Consider the following 18,559-nt stretch of genomic DNA (forward strand, 5'->3'; position numbering starts at 1 on the left):
GGCTCGAAAAAAATTGATATCAATGTAAGAGAAAATTCTGAGAACCAAGAGGCCAATAGCCGAGTACTTTACTCTGAAAATTATTGAGCGGATTTTCTAGTTGGAATATATTTAGGGTGTTTGTCCGAATTTAAACCCAAGTTAACTTGACGGGGAGGGGGTTGTAAGCTTCAGATGCCGTATTGGAAAACATGTTTTATCAATTATCTCGTGAACATCCTAAGACAAAAATAAAAGAGATCAATCATTTACGTAGACAATAACTATTTTCTATAATTTTTAGTTAAAACTTTTTGCTATATAATGCATAGGCTCTTATTTATAACGCTCCAAACTTTTTTCAAAATGGTTTAGTATTGTTTAATATATAGTTAACGGTTGATGATACATACAAGGGTCATAAATAAAATTTTAGAACGTTGAATATCATATAAATTTTATTCCAAACTTTTTTCCGTATTATTTATAGTTTGAGCGAGATTATGATTCTGTATACTCCGTCATGCGCTTATATTCAAATATTTTTCAAATCAATTAATACTTACTTAAAAAGCTTGTAATTTAAGTAGGTAATCTTTTCTGAAGTGATAATTGAAATTTTTTTATTTTTGACTAGAGTTATTATAATTATTGTTACGTTGATATTAGGTTGCGTATTCAAATACGCCATATAAATGACGGTCATAGAAACATATGAAACCAAGTACCAATTTTCTAAAAATAAAGATTTTGTTATGTAGATGTAAAAAGTGTAAAAATACGTATTCGCACCGTGTGTGAGTTTTATTGGAGGCGTTTCCATAGTAAATAAATAATTATGATAATTTACAGTTGAAAAATAATATTTGTCCGATTTGAATCCTTATTTTCACAATTTGTAATGCATTAAGTTTAATTAATTAGTATTTTTCAATAATTTTAATTTGACATTTTGTATAACATTAACATTTAAAGAATTGCAAATTAGTCATAACAGCCTCCTTTATTGTCTCTACCATGACTACGCACACAACGAATATCTTCATAATTATTTCATAGTACACTTATTTAACTGCCATTCTTTTTGAAAATGTATATAAATAATATTTTCTTTACAACAAAACACGCATTTCATAATTATTAATCATCCTGGTTCTAAATTATTGATTTTCAGTGGTAAATTCGTTACTACAAGTGAATAACTCTCACTATAATCCATTGCTACGTTTGTAGTTTAATATGATTTAAAAAAATCTCATTCCAGTTCCAGTGTGACAGAGCTTTACTTGGATCACTATGGTTCTACCGCCCCCAAATGTCATGACACATTTATAGATAGGCATTGTTGTATAGTTAACGATGAATAAAATTGATTTTATTTGTTTATTTGTTTGTTTATATTGTTTTTGTTTCGTTTGGTTTTATGTCCAGTTTTGTGGTGTGATGTTTTGTTTATACTCAAAAGTGTTTAGTAACTTAACTTTTGAAATAAAATTTATGGAGCGAATATTTATAGCATGAGTTAAAATTTTGTATGTTTGTAACTAAACAAATATTTAGGCATTATTGTTGACACTAGATAAGGATTGTTAGTTTTAATGTTTTAAAAAACTGCAAAATACCTTAATGTGTCAATACAAGTGAGAAAACCGTAATTTAAGTAACTTCGAAATGTACGGTTCAGTTTAGTACTAACAACAGTTTTAATCGAAACGCGTATTCAGATAATTTTTTTGGAGGGAGCAATATTAACTTACCTTCTTGAAAAATTTTACATTTGTGATTGAACGACTTTGTGACTGATAGATCGGCTAAAATTGCTCCGTGATTTTGCCCTTTTAAATCGATTTCAGCTAACATCTCAGAAACTAAATATTTCTATTGTATGGATAAAAAATGGTACGTACTACTTTGAAAAATCGAGAAAATTACCAAAAATATTTTGTTTTAAAATTTCATGCAACTTTGTATGCTTGGAAACAACTTTGACCCAAAAAGTCGGGTTCATTTAACGATTTGGCGAGTAGTATTTGAGATATCTTATAAAATTTCTTTTCTTTCGGAATGATTCTTCAGATACCTAAAATACTCGTCTAAACGTGAAATAGACAGGGTTTTTGTTTTGAAAATGATTTTGTTTCAAACCAGGGACTAGATGTTGTAAGTTAATGCTGAAAATAGTTAACTTGTTGAATTGACTGGCAAATAATATGTTTTGCTGTAACCTATAATAACAAATATTTTAATACACAAATGAAAAAATGTTTTTATTTTGTTTTGTGTCTGTATATGTATATTTTTTGATTAATTAATTTTTTTTCATGATATTCAGTAAATATTAGCATTCGTAATAATAATTTAGTTTTAATTAAAAATATGTAAAATCATTAATATTCACATCATAAATCTTGACATTATACGCACGAGGGATGTATATTTTTTAATTTTAATGACAATGAAAATGATTCCTGGTAAAAATTAAAAGTATTTTACCTAATATTATTTCTTAAAACTCGTCAATATAACCTAACTTCTTTGTTTCCAAAATTTCTTCAAAGAATTACATAATTTGTATTTTCAAAGAATTAACAAAAAAACATAAAGTCACAGCGAAGCTGGATGAAACGTATTCGTCTGGTTACAGTTAGCCAAAAACGAAGGTTTTGTGGAAATGAGAGAGAAAATTTATGAGTGTGCCCTTGCAAATTATATGACATGTAAGTTAATCCACATTTATTAACAAGTTTCAAACAAAATTCGTAAAGATGTGAGTTAAGTGTTATGTGAGTGTGCGATAAACTTGTAAATTAGTTACAAACTAAAAATTTTATGAATTGGCTGAAAAATTTCAAAATAATTAACAAAAATAAATGTTAATGACCATATAAATTTGTAAAATGAGATTTAAATTGTTAAAATAAAAAAATTAATACGGTTCAAAAGTAATAATAATAATTGCTCTTTAAATTGATTGAAACAGATCCACTTAAATTATTAGGTATTGCATAGAAGTTTTTATTTCAAAAAATTACAACTATATATAAAAATGTAAAAAATAATAAACATTAAAAACCATAAAATTGTTAAACTATGTTGTACAACAGAATATAAAATTGTAGGAAAAAAATTCAGACAAATTTTCATGTGACTTTCATATTGTAGACACAAATATAAATTATTTAATGAAATTAGTATAAAACACCAATGCTGTTTCCTTTTAAAGTGCAAATTAAATGTTTTCGATTTTAATCAATAAATTTAAATGTGAACAGAGCCGAATAAAATTTCATAAAATTTAATGGTCGACAACTGGCGATACTATATTATATTGGATAAAATTTGTAAAATTGAATGGCCATTGATTAAGAGGGGGATTAAAATTTTCTATTTGTATCAAGGCTTTTTAAGTACACCTTTCCATGACTCGAGAATCAAGTCTTAGCTTTTAAACTTTCTTTATTTAATAAGTTACGTCGATGTTTTTTTCACAACAAGAATGATAATATGTTTGCCTTAGAAGAAGAAATAGAACATGTGGACTAGCTAGCGTATTTATTACTACGCCGAATAACACGGTACCACAATTGACTTGAAGATTCAATAAAATTAGCACAACTACAAAACTGCGAATTTTACGTACCTACGTCAAAATTGTTACTCTATGGATATGAGACGTGGAAAGCAACCAAACATAAGCGAAATTTAGACGTTTATCAGTAGAAGTCGGAGACATGCTGTTACACATGAAGTGTTGTGCATGAGATCAGGTGAAACACCCGTTGACAGAATATTTCCGGCCACCCGTTGGAATCATGGAAAACATCCAAACCAAGGAAAACATGGATAAAGATTGTGATGCTAAGAAATTTTTTTTTGTGATGTTCACTGATTCCCTTTGCTCTACCTTGGAGTCTTAGGAATGCTCCATCCCAGGTCTAATCCAAGGGAATGTGAGCCTGGCTACAACCCGGACTGGCAAAAATGTGGGACAAAATCGCGACTCAACAAAACCAAGGCTATTCCGAAAACTGGGATTGTATGGAAAAAGAGATTGTAGACATTAAACGTGACCTGGTTTATCAATCTCACTCTACTCCATAACTGGTTATCGATAGATTAACACTTTAAATTAGAAAGTTGGCATTAATTAAAAAAGTAACATTTTTTGTTCGAAACATTTTTTCGTAAACCGTACAGTTTAGATAATTGTATAATTGTTTGTGAAAAATCTAGGGACTCTTCGTAAATAATTTTCCAATAAATTCAATCAAAATGGTTTGTTTTTCTATAAAGGCCATTTTAATTCAAATTGAATGAACAAACGCACAAAAAGCTAGATTTTTGCTATCAATTCATGTTTAAATTGAACCTGAAAACTTATATCGAATTCGATGGCGGAATAAGATGTGTCCCTTTGAAACTAGTATTTTTCGTTTGAAAAATTTTCTTCGATTAAATTTATTAATTGAGTTTCAAACATATGTCAACTTAAAAAAGATATTTTGTATACAATATGAATGAAAAAGGCGGTTAGTATTATTTTTGCCCGGAGCGGCTTAATAGATAGATCAGGTCCAAGTCTCATCGTCTATTATTATATCCAGACTAGATACTCATACAACCATACTTGTTGTACATGCAAGTCTTAAAACGTATATATTACTTTCTAAATTTATATAAATCCATGTTTGTTGTAAATGGGTACATTTTTATATTTAATGGTGATCAGTCCCCGTTATAGATATTTCATTATTATTACCCTATAAAGGTAACATTGTTTTTATTAACATATTAAAATTTATTATATATATACAACTTGAAAAAAAATCTATTATGTTTAATGCTTTGGCTACAATGGGCACGGACATTATAAACATGTCCAAACAGTCTATATCAATTTAACGCTTTTTATTTTTTATTTTATTTTTATATAAATACAATTTAACAATAATTTATTACCCAATTTTTTACTTATAATAGTGGTCATGGCACTATTTCTATATCCCTATATATATATTATAAATGTGAAAGTAAGAATGTTTGTTTGTTTGTTTGTTACGCTTACACGCCAAAACTAGCGAATGGTTTTTAATGAAACTGTATAGCAATATAGCTCATACATTAGAATAACACATGAGCTATAAATTATAAAGATATAGATATTAATAATGATCACAGATGGAGCAGAATGATCATTATTTTGAACCATAAATTAAAGATTTCTGTAAAAATTTAAAATAGTAAATATCAAACAAATGATGGCCACCTTTACTGATATACTCAATCAATTATGACTATTTTACAATTTAAAAAATTGAAAACTGTGCATATCTTTTAGCTGCGTAAAACAATCCCTTCAAGTATCATGGAAGGGGGATAAGTAAGATCAAGAATGGTGGAGGCTAAAAAGTGGAGGTTTTTACTTTTAAGACCAGTGAAGCGGGCGAGTATCAAACTAGTTTTTATATATTTACTAAATGTGTCCTTTACACTACATGTGTTAAATATCAAATGCATACTGGACCGTCAAACGAATTTTCGATATTCGATAAACAATAAATTGTTTGATATCGAATGCATAAATTCCAAACTTCATTCCACAATAATTGTGCGCTTTGTGATTCAATTTTTACCATTGTAAATGCATTATTATATGAACATATCTTTAAGATATCGAAGTTTTTAATTTATTAATTTCTTACTAATCGGTCCAGTAGTTTGTGTGTTATGTTCGAAAACATACACAGGTTGGCAGGCGACATCACTTTAAAAATAGCAAAGATGAAAATAATGAATCTTACTGTCATTTTCGTGACCTTTTGAAAAGCCTTCGAACAACAACCTTCTGTAATAATTCTCTATTCTGTTTTTTCTTGGACATGCGAGATATTCCTTATTCCTTTATCAAATTCTTTGCTTATCGTTTCACCTAATGACGAAAAATAGAATAATGGTCTAAAAAAGTACCGCTTAAAATTACCTGTAAATAAAAAGTAAAATATCACCTGTATCGACGGGTACTCCAATCGGAATTCCCTACCGGTCGAGACAGTTTTATTTATTGTAATTTTTAAGAAATTTTAATGAAACATCTTTCAAAAAATATCTATATTGGGGAAATAATTTTTTCCATGCGAGAAACGGTGGTTCAAAATAGAGCTACGATAGCAGGGTCCTTAAATGGCTTTCAGTGGGTGTTGAACAAATAGATTTGTGTTAAGAAACCAAGGTAATTCACAACAATACTGTACAAATGTATGAATAAACTACATAAAAAAAATCTCCAATTCTATTGATGTTCTATTTTTCCTTAGAACAATACTGATTTTTCACCTCCGAACCAAAAAAAGTATGGCATAAGTTTGACCGCTATGCGTGTGTGTCTGTCTGTGGTAGAATAGCGCCTAAACGGACAAACCGATTTTGATCTTTTTTGTTTAATTTGAAAGGTAATTTAGTGGAAAGTGTTCTTCACTATGTTTCAAGGACAAGTTTTGGATTCCGTATCCGGAAAAACAAAAAGTGGTGAGTGTTTTAAGATATATTTAAAGTGCGAATTTAGGGTTCCGACTAATTGTGCTTGTGAAAGCTGCGTGATTTCTAAAAAATTTTTATATGTATTTCAAGTTATGAATAAAAAAAATAAAAGGTATAAAAATGTGTCAAATATATTTTGTAGTATTGATTATTGGCTGTTGTTGTTATTGTTATTGTTGTGTGAACACTAGACACTATGAATATAATATCTACTAAAAAGTTCGATTGTTATTTTGGAAATTTGCCCAACTTTTATATTTCAGTGTTCTAGTTTGTTCTTTCCTTGTCGTTGTTTTTTGTGATTTTTATTATTATAGTTAATGTTTGTAACAAATAATTTCATAATATTTATTGGTTTGATAGTATATCGGGTATCCTTGTAGTCACTAGTTCAGTAGTTTTTACATCGATAAATGTGCGGATGTATTTCATACAAGAAGCATCAGAACACACATTCCGTACAGTTATTTAAAAATGTATTTCTTGGCAATTTAAAAGTTAAATTAATAAATTAAATTGTGAATAGAAACGTCCCAGTTTACACGACCATAGATCATACCACACCAAAGATAGTGATTAGCAGTAGCTAGCCGACTCAGGGAGAGAGAGTACTTCTCATGAGCCAAAACGGACGAAATCAATCTCGGAAAAAACTCCAGTAATAGGTTGGAAATAAACGAAGATGAGTTGAAAAAATTGTAGACGATTCAACGGGGAGGTTACAAGGTCACTTCTTCCTTCGAACATTGCGGTACAGAAACGCAAGTAAGGTGTGGTATGCAGGGAGTGACTAGAAAAAGGGAGGGGAAGGGGCTTAAGAAAACACTTCTTTTGTCATTATCCAACGTTGGAACATAAACGTTCCATAATAAAGGAGCATAGTTTTCTATGATACTTAAACGAAACTGGGAATGCTCAACCAACGGATTAGCACAAAGGTTATGAGAGTTTATCGTATCAAACCAAATTAAATCTTGTTAATGAGAAAGAGAAGTTAAGAAAAGAAATACTAAATTTGAAGTTTCCCTGTTATATAAGTTTAAAATTGAAATACATATTTGTCATAATCCAGGTTTAAAAATCAATTTTAATACAATTTTTTTTGTAAGCTTACAATTTATAGATATTTGAGATTAACATGTTGTTTCTTAATAGTCAATCTAAAGCTATAGAAACTATTTTGAAATAATGTAAAAAATCAGTGGAAGTTTTTGATGGTTACATTTTGATTTTTCCTATTCCTATAATTATTTTCATATTGCATTACATTAAGCTTAAAATATCATTCGAAGTGTAATTTTCATTGAATAAAAAAAGTATATGATACAAATGGATAGAAAATATTTTGAATAAACTACAGAAATGTTTGAAAATTTAATCAATTTACACTTCTTAAAAGTTTCCACAACTAATTCGGCTACAGAAAATAACAATAAGCTCTTTTCCTGATTTAGGATTATTCTTGGACTGCCTGTATTATAAAGATAACGACGCGGCATTTTAATGTATTTGGAAGACATTTAATTTTAAGATTTTGTCTATATTCGAATAGTTATTATTATGGCGGTGATAAATAGTTTTATTTTTATTATTGAAATCGAATAGGTTTATTTTTACTATTATTTTAAGTTAGTTTTATTATTTGAACATATCAAACGAAAACACATTTTTTTTCGGGTTTTTTTCAGACTGATAGCTAAAATATGCCGTTATAATGCTGATTTGAAAATGCAGCACTTTCGGGAAAAGTCGTAAAGAGAAGTATGATAGACTCGCCAAAAAGAAGCCACTCACGAAGTTTCAAGCCTGTATTAATCATTTAACGTAGCACCTTTTCTGTCCCACGGTCTATACTCAAAATTGGCATTAGGTATCGGTTATAGATGACGTTTGTAAAGCTTCATATGATATAGAAAAACATTTTAAAAGGCTATGAACAGGTAACCAAGGATAAAACGACAAGCTTGACGATGATCGAAATTGGTTGCCGGGCAAGGTGACTTGTTTGGGACAGGGTTGGTTTGGCATAGCCCAAACTAATCTTAAGTTTGTCATGGTCTTGCCTAAGATTAATAAATTAAATTTATAGAAGACTACGAACCTGCACATTTGTTGAATAAAAGACTTATGAACCTGCAAGTTTCTTGTTAATTAATGTTTATGTTTTTATTGCTATGGTAGAAGAATTAATAGAGAGTAAAGGCGCCCAACTAGTTGCAAATAAGTAATAAACTGTTTTAAATTCTTGTGAATGTATAGTTTTACTAACGATTAAAGAATAATCTTTAAGTAAATTTGAGTAAAAATAATGAGCTAGTAAAACGATTTAATAAATGCTCCTAAATTAGTATTTGTTCTTGTATTAACGTAAATAGTTAAAACCATTCAGCTTATACCTAGAATTCATTATGCTCGGTATGTAATTCGATAAATACTCCGACTGCGAAAACTATTTTCATAAATAAATAATTAGAAAGATACATAATATTTTAAAACAATATATAACTAAAACCACTATCTCTGATAATAATTTAAAACCAGTAGAATTTGAGGTTTTGAAAATGATCATTATTTTACGTTATTAGTGTTAAAAACGATAATATTTATAACACAGGGTGCTATCTATGTTTTTCATTTTTTTGTTTTTTCTGGATGAGAGTATTCCTAAGAAAAAATCTTCTGGTTTTGCTTTTAACCATATTTTTGCGATAACAAATTAGATAGGTTGAATGACATTCCCTCGTAGACCAGAGATTCATTTTGATACTCTATATGTTTTTTAAAATGTATATTCATCAATTTGTAGCTCTTGATACTGCTAAAAAAATTTCTGGTCTTGTACTGAAAAATCATATTTTAGTGGACTGCGAAAGATATGTCTTCACAATTTAAAAAATTTATTGCAAATATTTCCAAAATTTAGACGCATGCTTCATAATAAAGTGAAATAATTGTAGCAGGCTAAATACACTGAGGGGGGGGGGGTAAAATGGGACAATTTCACAGTTATTTTCTACTGTTTATTGTAAGATTAAACAGTGGAATAAATTAAATTTGAGATCGAACTTAACCCATTTTCAACCCCACCTGCAAGTTGTAAAATAATCATGTACCATACTACTATGCTGGCAGCATTATTTGCCTGCAAATCGTGACATCGAGTGCGTCGCACGAGATTGAGAATCGCAGAAGTACGATAATAATGCGTTTTCACATGTATATCGTACAAAACTTTATCTACGCATTTAAAATACAAAAATAAACGATAATTATAATTAATTATTTAAAAATCATTATTTAAAAGTATTTTATTAATTATTTAAAAGTCATGGCTTATTGACAAAAATAGAAAATTAAAAAAGTTATTGTAGTAACTGATTTCATTATCGCCCTAGAGCGGGAGTGAGTGAGAAAAGTACTTCTTTTCTCACATTTTTTTAAATTTAGAAATGGAGGGTTTGTTTTTTAAAAAGCACTCCTTATCCTGGCCATTCAAATATTTGAAATTTCGGTATGATTCACAAGTTTTTTTGAGACATCCTTTAATAATCTGTATTAATGAAGTAGCGGGTGGTATGTTCTATATATCTATGGTTTGGAACATGAATAATCAATAAAGTAATAAATTTATTTCAAGCAATACATTATTATTACTATTGATCGAACAATTATGATAAAAGCTTTTCAGAAAGTTCTAACTATTCAAATATACTATATGCTATATAAGTATATACTTTGTATATACATAGGTACTATGTATTACTATATTCAGAGTTGTGTGAACAATGAATATGATGAAGTTAGTAATAGACATATGTATTTGTTATAGAAATAGGTACTATAGTAAAATGTGTAAGTACACTTATTTACAAAAATATTAGTCTACAAACGACGAAATTAAAAATGTTTTTAATCTTAAATATGATATTGCTAGCCGGTTTAAGATTTATTATAGCGGCAATAAAAATACCTACAATTTATGTATTTCAAAACGTAATTTATTTTCCGCAATAAACGAGTCGAGAAGATACACCGTTTGGAAACCATCTCGTTGGGCATTTATAATATATATCGTAAGAAGAGTTCTTATGGACGTTCTTATGTATGAAACAAAGAGGGAATATACTGTGTGAGATGCGCGCTGTATCGTATGTATAAGTGATGTATAAGTGATGAGACTGACCGGCTGAATCCATGCATACATATACAACTACAGATCAAATGATGATTACGCGTGCATCACACACAGTACTTTCTATTTTTGTTTTATAGATAAGAACGGTTATAAGAAGTCTTCTTAAATCATATATTATAAATCCCTAACGAGATGGTTGCCCCGCTGTTTAATGGGCGAATGTTGTCGACATAAAAATAAGCAGAAAAATATTTCAAGAAACTTGTAGATATCTTCGATGGTATTAAATAAAATAAACAATATTTTCGAAGTTATGAGTCGGTATAGATTTTAATGGGCCCCTAATGTTAAAATCGCTACGTAAACTACTGGACTTGTTTGTATCTTTTCAGATTTTATTTAACGAAGTCGGGTTTTTGATTTGTTAATAATTTATTTTATTTCATACTTTCGAAGCTTTTTGAAATTTTTTTTCTAATTAATTTTCTATTCTACATAGTTCGATAACTTTCGCCCATTATCTACTCGACTCATTAAAATCATTTTTTTATTTGAGCTCACTTTTAAACGTTGTAAACGTGACTACAAAAGGACAAGCTTTATTCTACTAAAAATTAGAAAATAATTTTTTTTATGAGTCATTAATACACGACTATTTGTAAAAGCTTGAGGCGATGAATTAAAAATATCAAAAATAAATCGAAGTGTCTTAAGCTTTTACGAATAGTCGTGTATAAGTGATTCTTAGGAAAAATCAGTTTTTACTTTTTAGTACAATAAAAGCTTGTCCTTTAAAAAGCACTATTTAATGAAATTTTTATCTTTTCTCTTTTTATGTCTATCATAAAAATGTATCGTCATTCTATTGACATATGCATGCAACATTTCAGCTCAATCGGTTGAAGATATCGTCTTCGAAATTGAGATGCAAGATTCTCCGAACAAACATAGTGACATACATTGCTAGTGAAATAAAAGCTTGTACAAACCTCTCCAACTAGCACTTACTCAACACCCTCTACCGAAAATTATTGGCCAGTTTACAATCCGACGGAAATTAAAGTATTACGGTGAAATATATAAGCAACATGATCGAATTACCGATAGTGCCTTCTGTGAATTAGAAAGTGTTTTTCTAATTTACAGATCTCAGCCTAGGTTATTCTATGTATTGGCTGGAAATACAGTATTGTCGTCTGAAAATTCAAAATACATGACACCCAAGACTGTCTTTCGTCTGGGTATATGAATAGCAGCCACCTGTAAAAGACAGTCTCTATGATATCGCTAATATTATTATCGAATTAATTTTTGAAGAAAGTGAACGTATACTAAATAAAACTTTTTAACAGAAGTGTATTTATGTAAAAACGTTGTTCGTGTTTTCTATTCAAAATAATGTAAATTCATTCGTCTTGTATTTACAGAATCGATTTGAATGAGGAAAATAAATGTGTTAAGAAATTAAATAAAATGTAAAATATTTTTTTTATATACACTTTGCAACAGAAGTTTTCTTCTTGACGCTCGTTGTTCGCCTTGCTTGCTAGTGTTTTAATATTTTTCTTTATCTTTCACTTCCATGTGTATTTTTGTATTCACGTTTTTTTTTTCTTAAATATTTATTCACGTAATCTGAATGAGAAGTAAAGTTTTTATTATTTATTCTTCGTCTTTGAATATTTTCTATAAAGTCTTGGATATTATTAAATGTACGAAACTTTTGTTGAAGATTAAATCGATTGGATATACTAATTGATTTTAATCAAGTATTTATAGGTAGATGTTTATACAGGGTGCTAGAGGGGTAGATATTTATAAGTTATAGCAGTAGGGCTTCATTCAGAAAGTAAATATAATGACAATTTCTCAATACACTTATAGACGGGATACTAACCATTTCTAGATACAAAGAGATGTAATTTTAGAAGAAAAAAATATTACTAGCTTTATACCCACCCGCTTTGCTGGGCTAAAAAGTAAAGACCACCGTGTTATATTCTTAACTTTTCTTGCTTTCGTTTTAGACAGATAAAATATATAGACAGTTTTCAATTTTTTTAAATTTAAAATAGTCATAATTCATTAAGTATATCAGAACAGAGAGCCATAAATTGTATCTCGCTCATCGTTTTTACAGGAATCTTTAATTTACCTTTAAAATTATGTTCATAGATGGCTCAGTGAAACGACAAAGACAATTTGAATTTTTTTAAATTATTTTTAGTTTGATTTTTAATATAAATTATATATAGTTTCAGTCAAATCCATTCCATAGTTTTTGCGTTAAAGCGTCACAAACAAACAAACTAACAAACAACTTTACTTTCAATTTTATAATATTTAGGGGTAGGAATGAATATTATCAAAACGATTTCCTAGAAAAATTATTGGATACACGATGTCCAAACCATGGGGCATTTCATAACGTTATTGTATTTGCAATTAAGTTAACACTGCATGGCACTACATTTTTTTCCCGGAACGAGGTGATGGCACACTTATTTTATCAACATATGACGTAAGTGATCAAGTATCTGTAGCTCATACTGTCAACCTTCCAATTTTTCTAAGCTTGTGTTTTATAATATTCACAAAAATTTCAATCCTTGAATTTGAAAAATGACGGTTTTCCGACTGTAATATATATTAAATCATCCTGTACAATGTAAAACTTAATCATGGGTAATAATAGACCAATGGCCAGTGTACATTTTCAAAACTCATTTTATCAAGGACAGAAATTTAAGAGGAATTTCTAAGAGCTAAGAGCTTAATCCTCAATTCTATAAAAGCTAGATGAGTGTAAATCAAGATGAATTTGTTTTAAAGGAAAAATTAAAAATTTTACTGTCCAAAAATAATCCAAAAATATGTTTTCTTTATTTTCTTCAATATATTTATTAATAATTTTTTACATCTAAAATTAAAGAAAAATTGCGCATGTTCGCTTAAGAACCTTAAATTTTCTTAGAGACAACTAGCATTTTTATTCAATTCTTAGAAACTTATTTTAATTTTTTTAAGAATGCATACAATTACAAATGATTGAATATGACTTATCTTCTTTCAAACAGTTTATCTTAAATTTCGAATTAACCGCAAATTTTTGCCATTTTTTTAGGTAATATTTACAAAATTTGAATCAAAAGGAATCACAGTTAAAAATTGCAAGTTATTACAATGATTATCAAATAATTTTTTTCATGGAAGTTAAATGTGATGATTTTAATATCCATCAACACATTTTTTTCTTTGTTATTACATTTTTAATGAATTTTGATTCTATTCGAGTTTTGTATACTTATTTATTTATGATATTTATTATTTATTATAGAAGAAAATAATTTTTCATGAATTCAAAAAAAAAAAGAAGCAAAATCATTCTATTTACTTCATTTTATTCATAAAACTAATAACATAAATAAATAATATTATTTTTTAATTTTTTTTGTATATAATCTTAATGCAATGGTTTTCAATGTCTGACGAGATAATAGTTTTCAAATAAAATCAAATAGCTGTAAGAGGATCTATTCCAATTTTCCAGTCAAAAAGTGCTGCAGCTTTTTTCAAGAGAAATGCAATCTAGGCTAGCCATTTTTAACAGAAAAAGGTGTTCAAATTTTTTGAAAGCTCAATGTTAAAATTTGGCGGTGTTTCGTAGCGTTAAATATTAAACTCAGGTCTTTATCTGCGGCTCTATAAGCATGACATTTCAAGATTAATTTTTAAGCTGAATAAGAATGTGATTGTCAAACCTAGTAGCTCAGTTGATTAAGACGTAACCAATTCCGGTTCGCGGTGATTTAGTAATTATCTTTTTCGTATTTATTAAAATAATAATGGGTAAGGGACGATTCATATTATTTTACCAGTAATTCATGTGTTGATAGTTCTTTGGTGTCATATAATTAATATTTTGCGTAACTATTTGGTGTAAAAATATAACGTGGGCAAATTTCGAGAAATTTTGAATAATTGTAACAAGTGAAATTAAAAAAATTAAAAAACCCCCGACTAAATTTTTGGATACGGAACCTTAAATTCAAACTTGAAACATTGAACAGTCACCATTAAATTACCTTTTTTCTGAGAGCGTTCTCCAAAATGTACCGATCTTGAGAATCATGGCCTATTTTTTAGTTGCTCCGGGTACAAAACCCTAAACTCACACATACACACACACATACACACACACATACACACACACACATAAAGGTCAAACTTTTAACACCCCTTTTTTGGTTCGGGGGCTCAAAAAGACTTAGGATTAAAAAAAAAGAATACAATATAATCTCCACGAATAATGTATAATTAATTCGGTAAACCTGTGGGAGCGATATATAAAATTTTAATAACTATTTTCAAAAATATATAGACATTAACTCAAAAACTACCACTTACCAGTATTTTAAGTTTTTTTTTTTTTTTTTTGAGATTGATATAATAATTATCGTACAGAAATTCTCGAAAATCCGAATGAAGTATTATTTAATGTAATCTTAAAATCAGCACCCTTACTGACAAAATAAATCGATATCTTAAAGTAAAATTTACGAAATAATAATCAAGTACTTGAATATGTAGAAAAACATAATGGCATAAAATGTGTATCTTTTTCTTCCGTGACAACATCAGTCTGTAGGGTATAAAGATTAAGACAAATACCCATTTTAAAAATATAATGACAACAACACAGGGGCATCCATAGAATTACATATATATACTTATTGAAAAACATTTTCATTGAATGTGGGTTGGTATCGACATATTATTTATAATATACGTATGTTATATATACAGTGTGTTCATTTCATAAGTATCCACCCTGAATAACTCTTAACCTGATATGTTTATTGTTTTGAGTGAAAACACATCAATTTACATGTCAAAATATAAGTACAAAAACAGTACGTGGAGAATTTTAGGGTTCACCCCTTGATCCCTAGTCACCATAAACCTTGTTATACATTTAATTTGAAAGGACATAAAATTCTTTATTCAATCATGATAAAAAAAATAAAATCGATCGATTGGTTCTTTAGATAGAAAGAACAAGATGGTTCTTAAGATAGAAAGGAGAAAGGAGATGTTGGGAAAGAGAGAGTTATAAGCCCTTTCAAATGAGTTAACACAAGGTAGGGGTGCTATATGAAATTTCACATTCACACTGGCTTGGTGTGAACGTACCATTTTTGAGCTTCCCCTTCCATATCTTAATCGACGCGTTTTCACTCAAAACAATAATCACATCAGGTTAAAACTTATTAAGGGTGAATAATTTAGAAATGAACACACTGTATGTTATTTATTGATTTGTTTTTCAAAACATTTCAACAAAACTCGAAAAGCATTAGAAAATTGTTGACAATACATTATATATTATATAGAAAATATAGAAAAACTTTTGACCATTGAACAACAACAGCAACTACTACAAAACAAGAGCGAATCAAAACAAGTGATATAATATACATTATACATATATTATAAAGAGTGGTCCAACTAAAAAGAATTCAATATGTATTTCATTTATTGAAAGAAAATTGCGGTTGATAAAGGTGAACTGAAGTTATAGGATAATTTTAATAATAATGAAGAAGTTTTAGCTTTATTCACCGAATTCCATTTGAATAAAATATTAATAATACGAAAATATATTTATGAACCGAAAAAAGTCCGTTTTGGGAAAAAGTCTTTCATAAAGACATAAATAAGGCTGTTAGTTTTCAAATAATTGAAGATTTGCTATCGAAATTAAATGAAACAGATTCCAGTTTGAATGAATTTCGGATGGGATTAAGTCCGTTAAATATATTCATTACTTGTATATATGCATTATCCAAGCCCGTAGACGATAGACAATCATGGATCAGCCAGATTTTTGATGTTCTAACAAGCAATGACTGAAGGAAACTTTGAATTTCTCTCATTAATGAGAAAATCGCTGAATTAACTTTTCATATTAAGTTGCTAAAAATCAATTCCTAATAGTACCAGAAACAGATAAGGTCGATCTTTACTCATCTGATAGCCAGATGTGATATAAATTTTCTGAAATTTTATTGATTTTTAAACATTCCTATCATAGCTTTTCTATCGAAAAGTGTTCATGGCTATTGGAAATTAAACTAATTTTAATCGAATTTTTCCATGAACAGTTCGTTTTCAGGCAAGCCTATACCATTATTTTTGTAAATAAATTATCTTTCACCTAATAATAATTTCGATTGGTTAACAGATCGGTGTAGATTTGTTCATACCATTTTAACAGGTAAGCGAATATAAGTAACTGCACCGATTTTTTAACCAACCGAAAGAAACCGTCGGAAAAAATTGATTAATTCAGTAAAAACTAGTCATGAACACTTTTCGATAGAAAAACTAGATAAAAGTGTTTAAAAATCAAAAAAATTCTATAAAAAATATGTCTCACCTGGTTTTCAGATGGGTGAAGATCGACCTTAAACCGTCTCTTAGATCATAAAAATAGCTACTGATAATGAACGAAATAGATGACTAGCATATAGCTTTACTTAAACTGAATTTATGAGCATCCTGTTTTTGTGTGTGTATATGTAGAGATGGAATATGAACCGTGATCAATGAAAGAATGGATTTGATGTCTTGGATAATATGAAATAATAAATAATAGTGCTTTTTATCAATTGGAAGTTTTATTTATTATGGTGTGTAGTGAAAATACAATTCCCTTTCGAAACAATAAAAATATTACGATTATGTATATTGATTTCCGTCCTACCACCCACCGCTTGAACAAGATCAACTATTGTTCAGATCACATTGTGTAAATAATTCAAGAAAAAACAAAATCTTATTTTGAAAAACTTGTATAAGACTTCTTCTCATAAATGTATATTAAAACTTGTTCACTTCGAATCTCATTGGAAAACGAAAATTTCACACTTGACACTATTCTGTAATTTTTTTTCCGTAAAATAAGGGTATCTTTAAGGAGATGAAAAAAAATATAATTGACAAAAATATAGAAATTAAATTTCTAAGAAACTTTTTTTATAAATATAGATATTTATAGAATTTATTTTCTATAAAATTCTTATTATTTCATAGATATTGTTAAATTTTTTATGCGATTTTATAATGATGATGTTCATTTTAAGCATGCGTTAAAAATATCGTCATAAGTCAAATTAATTTACAATATTAAATTACTACAAATATTTACTAAAATATTTCAACAAACGAAAATACTCTTGAAGAAGTTTCGAGTATTTTTCTAGAAATATAAATAAATAAAAGTATATTTGATATAAATATGGCTAAAAACGTTGAGAGTCTAAATGTTTCCAATCCATCATAGTAAAGGATAAAATTAACAGATTTTAAGGTTTATATGTTTTAAACTATCTATATGTTTACAATGTAGGGAGCTTGCAAACTAAACGTCTTTCTGATCGGTTTCAAATTTTAGATATTGTTCTCGAGTATTAATCAAAGGAATAAATTTTCTGTAAATTATTTCAATATTTTAGACCACTTAAAGTTGGAAATTTTTTGAAAAATTTTTATTTGAAATTTTGGCGATTACTTCGACTAATATCTGTATTTATTCATCGACTAAAGAAATGTTCTGAATTTTGTCATTGTAAATAATGAAAACCAGAAATATGGCGCTCACCGCCGGACACCTTTTTGAAGGACCTTTAAGAGATCGATAACACGAGCAGTACCTACCATTTCAAATTTTTAAAATTGGACAACTACTTAAAATATGGATCTTAAAATAGAAGAAATGTTATACTTTTTAATATTTTTGTAAAATAAATGAATGGTCTTTCCACAAAAAGTTCATATAGAAAAGTGTTTTTCTGGCGATTGCAACTGAATATAACCCCTTAATTTTCTTTACCAATACGTATTCTT

General features: G+C 28.5%; 1 protein-coding gene across 1 annotated transcript in view; it reads right to left on the reverse strand.

Annotated features, from left to right (window-relative positions):
* Positions 1-18,559, reverse strand: part of LOC123292830 — a 218,122-nt gene that overhangs the window by 92,086 nt on the left and 107,477 nt on the right. The window lies entirely within an intron of this gene.

This window comes from Chrysoperla carnea, chromosome 2 (assembly GCF_905475395.1).
Source record: "Chrysoperla carnea chromosome 2, inChrCarn1.1, whole genome shotgun sequence".
Taxonomy (NCBI): Eukaryota; Metazoa; Arthropoda; class Insecta; order Neuroptera; family Chrysopidae; genus Chrysoperla; species Chrysoperla carnea.